This window comes from Rhinichthys klamathensis, unplaced genomic scaffold (assembly GCF_029890125.1).
Source record: "Rhinichthys klamathensis goyatoka isolate OS25496 unplaced genomic scaffold, OSU_Roscu_1.1 h1tg000073l_1, whole genome shotgun sequence".
Classification (NCBI taxonomy): domain Eukaryota; kingdom Metazoa; phylum Chordata; class Actinopteri; order Cypriniformes; family Leuciscidae; genus Rhinichthys; species Rhinichthys klamathensis.
In genome coordinates this window covers 630,350-640,552 of record NW_026606616.1, presented here as the reverse complement: position 1 = coordinate 640,552, position 10,203 = coordinate 630,350, and positions in this window count along the sequence as shown.

The window sequence follows — 10,203 nt, the reverse complement described above, 5'->3', positions numbered from 1 at the left end:
GTATTCTGGAACACAAAGAGCTGACTTACAAATTATTTATTGTTGATTCCCTACATTTTGGCATCTTGTTTTCTCTCCCCAGCTGTGTAGTGCCGACTTTGCCCTTTCCCTGAAAGGACGATATGAGTGTCAGATTTATGACCTGCTAAACGAGGCTGCTGGCCCGATTGAAATCTACTGCAGTGAGTAACAATGACAGAGTGAGGATGTTTGCCCATGATTAGCAGAAATGCTAGAGGTTAATTACTCAGATCTACGTTTATTGTTCCATTTGCACATTTCAGACAGACTGATCGTTATTAATTAGGGTCACCGATCCGATCGAGGCGAACAAGGAGCCCCTACAGCCATTTCAAGCAGGCAGAGACCGAGGCACCATTACCTCGGCGGAACAGTTAGCGCTGTAAGCTATTGGCTTCATCTAAGAGCTGCATTAGCGTGAAGAGCTGAGCTCATAAACAGTGTTGGCCGAGCTTTAAATGGCTGACTGGGTTTATGTGCTCTTCTGTTTGATAATGCTTTGCACTTCTAATGCATTTTTAAGTGGCCCTTCACATACTCATTTACCAATAAAGTGGATTAGTTTGCTTTAAGACCCGGTATGAAGGGGTAAATCACACCAACAGCCAAAGGAGAATGGGGAAAATAGGTGTTTTTGCATATGGAAAGCATCACCTGGCTAAAGAACCCTTAGGAGCCTTCGCAGGAGGCTTTGCAAATAATTGCAGGAAGAGTTTTTGACTTCCTGTTTTGCAGTATTGAATATACAATGCATATAACAGCTCGCATGCAGTGCCAAAAGTGCTCGATGCGCCAAAAGTGGATGTAGAAGTCAAATAAAATCAGCCAATACGCTAGTATACTAATATCAAAATGAGAGTTTGGTCCTTGGCATTTACTAGATATTATTTACTTAAGCTTGAAAATTGAATCAATACATTTCGGCAATTCCATAAATGTAAATCAGATCTTTAAAACAGGATTATCCTCTATGAGGTGATGTTATTCAGAGTGAAATGACTGACCGCAAGAAATCAATCCTGCAAATTAGAGAAGGATGAATCAGACGGCACCCATGTGGACATGGAAAATCAATAAAATAATTTAAAAGATAAAGGCTCTGGGTCCTTCAAATCTCCCCTGTGGCTATACGTGACAGTTTATTCTCATTAAAGTTTTTGATAAAATGCCATTCAACGAAATCTGAGGACTCATGCATTATCTTTTTAAACGTAAGCACAAGGAGTGTTACCACCTTCCTGTATGGAGTAGCTAGTAAAGTTGGTGGAAACCAGGTGTTTCTAATAAGTAAGTCTACGTCGAGGCCTTTGTTTTAACTGATGACTCAGAGGTGTTTCAGAGTCCCGGCATTTTTGCTGCATTAGCTATATCGCTATATATTTAAGAGCTGCAATGCACTTTCTGCCTGAGGGATATCATATCTGAATGACTCCAATAGAAAATATGATGGCAATCATATTTCATACCATGTGGTGGTGCTGCAGTCCAGGTCCTTGTTCTTTCAAATGGAGAAACACTCTGAATTTTTAATTGTAGAACCAAGAAGCACAGAAGGTGAGTTGGATTAATGCATACAAATAATTAAAAATAAACCTATTAAAAAATTGTGTTGTGCCTTAGTCTCATCCATTCTCTTCCCAGCATGCACTTGGGCATGCATAATTGATATGCATTACAGCAAATGTACATATTCGAACATTTGCTCATTTTATTTTTCTTGGGGTTTTTCACACTAATGAACTTTTTGTCTTGTAAAGTCAACTTTTTTTTCTTCTTTTTTTTTTACTTAAAATGATTACTTTGTATATTGCTACCTTTGTTGCGATTTGTGTACCAAGTCTTGAGGTCTCTGTGTGGTTTATACAAAAGTTTAAATCAAGTGTTCAAATAATTGGAATACTTCAAACCATTCAAAGAAAGGAAATGATTTCAAGTCTTTAAAACCTAAAAAGTTTCAAAGTGTTAAAAATGATCGCAGATTTTAAATCATGGCAACTTTCCATTTTAATTTTAGTCAAGATATTTACTTAAAATAATTGCACAAAATAATCAACAACTAAAAACATGCAAACATATGTCTTCATTTTTTAAAGTTCTGTAAACACCCCCCATTTTTTTTGCCGTGTATATAAACAGTGAAGAAATATATGACAAATGTGTGATCACATATGACAGAAAATCTATCTAATAAAGAACAAATATTTAGACTTACCCTAGACTGATGGTTCATTTTAATAACACTGCGGTGATGAAGGTAAATAAGATTGAAAGTTCGTCTTACTGAAGAGGGACTCAAGAGTTTCACAGAACAAGTTATTTACAGGCACACTGAAAGGTCACACTAATCTCTGAATAACCAGCCATTGATTTTCAGTTATACCTTATAATAACATGGAGAAAGAGGCACTCCTTTATATACAATATTTATTAAGTGCTTCTAAATTATTAAGTGCCTCTAAAATTGAGAAATTCTCTTAGGCTTTGCTCTAAATCTTTTTTTTCTTTGTAAAAAAAAAAAAAGAAAAAAATGGAAGCATTCTTCACGGTTTGGTCTATTAAAGATGTTCATCGACACAATGTGGGCACGAAAACCTTCATAATGGAGATGGCAAAATGAGCAGATTATTCTTTGGAAAAGACTAATTGGTATGAATTACTAAAGCTACGGCTGTTTACACCCATCTTCTTGTTGGTTGACAGGTCTGGACCTCACAGGGCACCCCTTTGATTGAGAATGAACTCAGACAGCATCTGATGAGGTCAGGCTATTTGTTGATTAATATACAAAGAGTCACACTAGGACTCCATTAATCAAATGAGAATGTCACGTTCCGTATGATTTACATGTCGCCTCTCCTCTAGCAATTCGGTTTCGGACATGGCAAAGGGTGGGAACGAAAGGATGAGGGATGAGAAGACAGGATGATGAAGGGTATTTAAGAGAATGAGTTTACTGTATGTGATGTCACTCCTCGCAGCGGGACTCTTTGCAGAGCGGCGAAGTTTCATTTCTGTCATAAATCTATCTATTCACAACATACAGTCAAATGCAGCATGCAGGCGTACATCAACTTGCTTGTTTATTAGTTTCTATTCAGATTGGGCACAGTTTTTCCAAAGAAATGTGCATCTTTTTAAGTTTTATGGAATTTTTTTTATATGTTTTGAAGAAAGGTGGAGAGGAATCATGTTTGTTTGTTTACATGCTTTTAATGATGATTCTGATTTTTTGGTTCTGATTTCAAACCTGAGTCTAATTCCAATCATGTTTGTTATAGTTTATATGTTTATTTGTTTTCATCATCAGTGATCAGACTGATGATGAATAATGATTTTGATTCTGATTTTCTTCATAATTGTTTATTTGTCAGTCGCTGTAATCACACTAATGATTATTGATCTGATTCAATATTGTACTCTTATTCTGATTCCATTTCCGATTGAGCGCGAGTCTGATTCTGATCATGTGTATTTGTTTGCTTGTTTTTTAACAGTGTGATCCCATTAATAAATTAATTATGTTTCTGATTCTAATTTGTATTCTTATTCTGACTTTTGATTCAATTCTGCTTCTTATCATGTTTGTTTATTTTATTTGTCATGCATCTGGTTCTGATTCGAAATTTGACTCATTCTGATTCAGTTTCTTATTTCAGATGTGATTCTGTTGAGTTATTTTACACTGTGTTTTCAATATAATATAGCATATATTTCACTAAATGAACACTGAGGCCAGTGAATTTTCTTTGTTTTAATAGTGTAAATGGTTTCACGCAGGTCACTTTCCACACTCTTGCAGTCACATGATGTTTCTGGTTCTGATTCTAATTGGAATTTATATTTTGTATTCTTATTATGACTCTCAATCTGACTCCTGACTCATTTCTAATAATGATTCTGATTCTAATTCCAAATTCAAATTATGACTTCACTCTTAGAAAAAAAAAGTTGAATGGGGTTCTGTATAACCCTAGCGTTATTGACTCGATTTATTGAATCCTTTATGCCAAAAAGATTCTATATAAGGATGAATGTCTTAAATGGTTGCATAATACTTTCATGTTTAAGGTGTTATAAAAAAAAAAATCTAGTGATAAAGTATGTTAACGAGCTGCTTAATTCATGAAATTTAAGTAAAATTTAAAAAATGACAGAACTTTTTCTTCCGTAAATCTGATTCTGATGGCTGGAGAAGGTGATATGAACTGAAGGTTTTTATTTTCCTCTTCAGATCTGTGTTCAGACTGGTGGTCAGACTCTGACCCTGTCAGTCGGTGACCCTGAAAAATGACACACTGATTGACTCTTTGTCACCAGTGTGTCATAAGGACGGTTGTCGTGGCAGCTGAGGAATGTTCCGAGCGTAAAAGCAGAGCCATCAATCTCTGCCGAAACACGTCTCGTTCCTCGTTGCCCTGAGATGATTTCAAACACCACAGGTCTTTTCCATCAACCTTTGAAAATATGCTTGCCGAGACTGCTTTCTCTCTGTATTAATGTGTGTGTGTGCATATACACAGACACAAACACATACAGAGATGGCTATGTCAAACATTCCCAAACTTATTTTTGAAGTTTTCCTCTCCATTTAAGTTAACTGTTTCAAAGGGACCACAGTGCAAGGAAGCAGATGTAATTTCATTTATATGTGACGTTTCCCAGCATGCCCCATTCAGACGCCAGAGCATAGCGGGGGGGGGGGGACACTCTTTTATTCCCTCAGTCTCAGGAGACATTCTCCAGCGTTAAAGATCTCACCAGAAGGTGAAGTCAACTAGCAAACATCCCACAATAATGGCACAAAGTGGATTTAATGTCTCACAAAGCATCAGCCGTAATCCACAAAGATGACTCTCACAGTCTTTCAGGGAGTTTTTATGATGCTAATCAGATCGCTGACAGCTTGAAGTCCACGGCTGACAGCGATGAAAGCAAATTTAATTTTATGTTTTCACACAGCGCAACATTATTGAAACATGCACTTATATCTCCACGCGTTGTGATGCTGTATGACGAGCTGGTTTGAAACTTACATTGGGGCAAAAACGGCCCCAGAAGCACTTTGTCCAGTCTGCTTTTTATTTAGCAGCTGTTTTTTTTAAATCTGGACACAGGACCCCCCACAGTCAGACCAAGTATTTACTTTTCTCTCAACAGTTTACATTTGATAACAAGTGCGATATGTTCACTTCCTCAAGACACTCTCATGTCCCATTCTCTTGCATAATAGACCAGTGGACACAAAGTGAGAGAGTATAAGGGACTAAAGTGAGACTTTATTAAACTAAATTCTGGCACCAGTAAAGCATAATTAATGACATATTGATGCTTAAGTGATGTTACAATTTAAAATGATGTACAAATGTCTATGCCTGCCTTTATACGAGGAACACCGAGTAATCTGACCTTATCTAATACTTTTCTTGTGAAATATATTTTCTATTATGTAACAAAACCTACTTTTTATTATAATATTTTTACTCTGTTGTTTCACCATGGTAATACAAATGAACTTCTTTTTTTTGCCGATGAAGCACATATTTTATTTTATTCTATTACTCACTGTTCAGGAAATATTGGAACTCCTTGTCTAATATTTTTCTTGTAAAATATATTTGCTGTTATAGAAAAAAACTATTTTCATGATATATATTATAGCTCACACTTTGGAATAGGGTCCAATTCTCACTATTAACTACGACTTTTGCCTCAGGAAACTCATAATTACTGGTTATTAATACTTAGTAAAGTAATTGTTAAGTTTAGGCATTAAGGGATGTTGAATATGGTCATGCAGAATAAGGCATTAATGTGTGCTTTATAAGAACTAATAAACAGCCAATATGATCCTAATATGCATGCTAATAGTGAGAATTGGACCTTAAACTAAAGTGTTACCTTATTTCCTTTCTATGTAATGCTTTTTTCCCCCTCTTATTATTGTTTTTTACTTGCATGTCACCATATGAGGAACACTGAGCAATCTGTCAACTTCTTTCTTGCAGTACATTATTACAATAATGGTATAAATATTTACTTGTATATCAAAATTACATATTTTTGTTCTTTTTTATTATACCTATTTTCTAAAAACATAATTATACTGTATAGCCTATATATTATTTTTTCCTTTATAATAATTTTTTAAACTATTGTTTCAACTATTACTGATACTAAAATATAACTATTATCTCATGTGCTGATAAAGCACATTGAACCACTGTGAGAGCGAGAGAGGGAGAGAGAGAGAGAGAGAGAGAGAGAGAGAGAGAGAGAGAGAGAGAGAGAGAGAGAGAGAGAGAGAGAGAGAGAGAGAGAGAGAGAGAGAGAGAGAGAGAGAGAGAGCGTCTGTGCATCCGCTGCATGTTCTCTGTGCCTCAGTCATTAGTACAGCAGTGTGAGTGAGCGTGTGAGACCTGCTCTCTCTGGTCGCCCTGCTCTCTGCTCTGTTGTTGTTTATGAGGGCCGAGGTAGGGCCGGGGAGTTGCTGAAATGACAGGACATGCCAACAAATTGCATCACTTCTGCCTCAGTAGCTGGGGACAAAGCAACGCCATATGCTCAGAGCCGGCGATGAATGGGGCTCATTTCCATGGCCGCACCAGGCTCCCAGCATCCCCTCTGTCCACCCGGGAGACAGCTATGCCAGGACATGTGACACAGATGAACCAGTGTACTCAATCTCACCAAAGACAAGAGAAAAAGCACTCCAGTGCCAACTACTACTTTGTTATATGTTGGATGCACTCATAAAAACGATAATAAAAGTTTAATTACTTATGACAGTCCTGCTTTACGGTGTGTCAACACGAAATCAAAATAAAGTATTTAACTTTTTTAATGAACATTTCTGCTCTTAACCGAAAAAAATATTTCTTTTTTATTTTTCTGCTGATGTCATATAAATATAGATACAGATAGATATATACATATTTGAATTTAAAAAGTTAAGAAAAAAAAACTGTTCACTAATTTTATAGTATTGTTTGTCAACTATGTTACTGTCTATTCTGTTACATACTGTCAACAGTGTTACTCTACCTTGGTAACAGAGTTTGACTGTAACAGAATTGACAATTTTAAACTTTTTAGCCAAAAACTCCACTTGCTAGCATAAATGCTAAGAGCACATGGCACTAATGAAATCATGATTAAAAGACTTTTAAACAACCCACTGTGTGGTCATTGATAAAGTCTGTTTTCCTCTTGATATTGTGGTAACAATTTAGACGATTTACAAAATAACTCTTAAGAACTTGATTAAAATATTTTTTTCAGAGAGAGCATACAGTGCTTCAGATCTTATCAGATATGTAAAGTGACATACTTTACTGTATCTTACATAATTGTGGCAGATAATTCCACCAATTTAAAGGCAAAGTATGGTACGGTAACAGAATTGACGCAAGATTTATGGACACACATTTTTATAAGAAAAAAGTTATTTTTTAACAATTTAATGTAGAATTAGGAAAATGACTATTTAGGGCTTTTATAAAAAAAAGAAAAAAAAAAGAAATATTAACAAAAGAAAGGTAAAACATAATATTTTGATTACACAATGATACTTATGGAAAAAAATACACTACTAATTCGGACAACAAGAAATCTTGATTTTCAGCTATTTAAGACAATTTTTACAGAAAATATTGTTATGGCCTGTAACATCTTGTGATCCATGACAATGAGTAACAAATTATTAAAATAATTAAAAATATAACCATTTGAAAAAAGCAGAAAAAAATAATGACTTTGGACACCAAATGTATGTTATAGAATTATGTTATGTTTTATATATATATGTATATATATATATATAATGGAAACAATCTGTTGCAAATGACAATTGATGTTGACTAAAATTAATCAAAATAAAATAACATATTTTAAAAGCATTTTACAATATTTTGTTCCAAGATTCATTTATTATATGATCTTACAGTAGTAACAATAATTGCAGTGATATATTTTGGTGTAAATGTGGTTCATAAGGTAGATTTTTGAACATGATATATATTTCTGAAATATGACATAGGACTAAACAAAGATATATTATATTTTGCACATCCAAAATAAATAACAATTGCCTTAAAACATATACCATATTTCTTGTTTAAGGACACTGTACCATTTTGCTGTCCCAACAGAGGCGCATCCCTCTCTGTAGCCAGTCTCTGCTCCTAATAATCACTCTAATTAGAGTCGTGTGCTGATAATCAATCAAAACGATGGGGCTAATCTGTTAACCTCTCTCTCATTCTGCACCTAATCCACCAGCTCATTAGCAACTGCTTACGTCACTAAAGCTGTTTAACTGAAATCGCAGAAACACTCCAAAACCTTCAACAGTGGCCAATTTGTGCATATATGACCGCTGATTAGTTATTTTGAGCGCTTAGTGACAAAGCCAATTACGAATGGCAAGAGAGAGAGAGGCAGAGAGGCAGAGAGAGATATGATTCTGTCAGTGTTAAATTGAGCATAGAAAGTCCACAGGGTTTAGGCATGTCTGCGCAGATGTTGTATGGCTGAGTTGTATTCATTACTTCCCTGAAATGATTTTAGATAGCCGACCTCCGAGCTAGGCGGACATTGATTAAATAATTCTCGCATTTCGGGATCAAAACGAAAACCGACATTGATGGAAAGTATTCAGTGTTCGGGCCTGTATAAATAGAGAATTCCACAACAGAAAAGATTCAAACATCTTCCGAAATGCGATAAGACAAAAAATCAAACTCTGATATCACACTGATTTTCTACCGGCTTGGCTTCTATGCATGTGTTCTCCTCACTACTGTAACTTTTAGGCCAGAACTAGTTCAAGGTTATTTGTCAGCATATGTTTACTCCGGGGTGGAGGTGGGGGGAGTGGGGTGGGGGGGCTGACAGGGGTTGGGTCGGGATCCTGAGTCAGCCTCGCTTATGATGTTCGCTGGTGTATTCTCCAACCTTCTTCTCTGGGTTGGTGCCAGATGCTCTGCCAATCCTCAGCTTGGCACAGGTTGAGATCAGGCATGCAGGTGCTCACTCTTTCTGTCTCCCGCCACTCTTTATGCCAGGAGTGTGACCCTGAGGTAATTTTAGTGCCAGGGTTGTTGGGGCGCTGCCAGACAGTGGTGGTCATGTCAGATATGGTCATTAGTGTTGTGAAGATCTTGCCAGAGGATTTCCTTCTATGACCCGCTAAATGTTTGGGCTCTAGGTTTAGAGTAAATCAGGTGTCTGGAGGGTGAATTAATCTATCCAATCTGTTTTAAATCCCCAAAGTTAATGGCATATATGGCACTTATATCTGACACTGAGGTTTACTGGTAATAGGTTGTAGACTTATGGAAATGTGGTTGAAAATGAGGTTGTTTACCTCATAGCAGTCTTTAAAAGCGTATTAAGCAAATGTATTCATTTTATTCCATTATAACTAAAACATCAAAAGGTTTTCATTACATTATGGACCTGTTCTACTGATTTATGAGAACCAGAAATTGTCTAAAATATTTATTCATAATTTTTTGAGTCTGAGTTTTAGAATATGAATTAAATATAATAATATACATGATACACAAATGTAATTTTATTCAATATTATTATATAATATTTATTATACATAACCCCATTTTATTTTTAGTGGTGAAATTACTGGAGAAATTGATGGGAAATGGGGATATATAAAGGTGCACACTCATACTCATTTCCCATAAATTCCTCCAGTAATTTCAACAGTAATGCTAAATAAATTACATAAATGGATTTATGTGTGAGATTTTATATAACAATATTTAATAAAATCTAGAAGACCTCACTGGAACTCCTGGTCTCTTTAGGGACAAAACTTGATTTTGTTCCCTCATACAAAAATGAATTACTATTTTAATAACATCCAAAATTGGGCTCCGGTGTAGGATAAAAATAGGACACAAAACAAAGAAGGAATATGTCCGCACACTGAAAATAAAACTCCAAAGTATGTAAGTAAATAACTAAATAAATAAATACATTTATTGAAATGTTTTGATCTGCATTTTGAAGTTCACTACTACATGTTGCAGATCCTTTTCTTTTTTTATTTGTTAAGAGTTTATTTTTTTTTTCAATTAACGTGACTTTCACACTTAAAGAAATTTTGTACAAGGGGAACAATGACTAACTATGCTGTACTCTTTGATACTGCACAAGTAATAA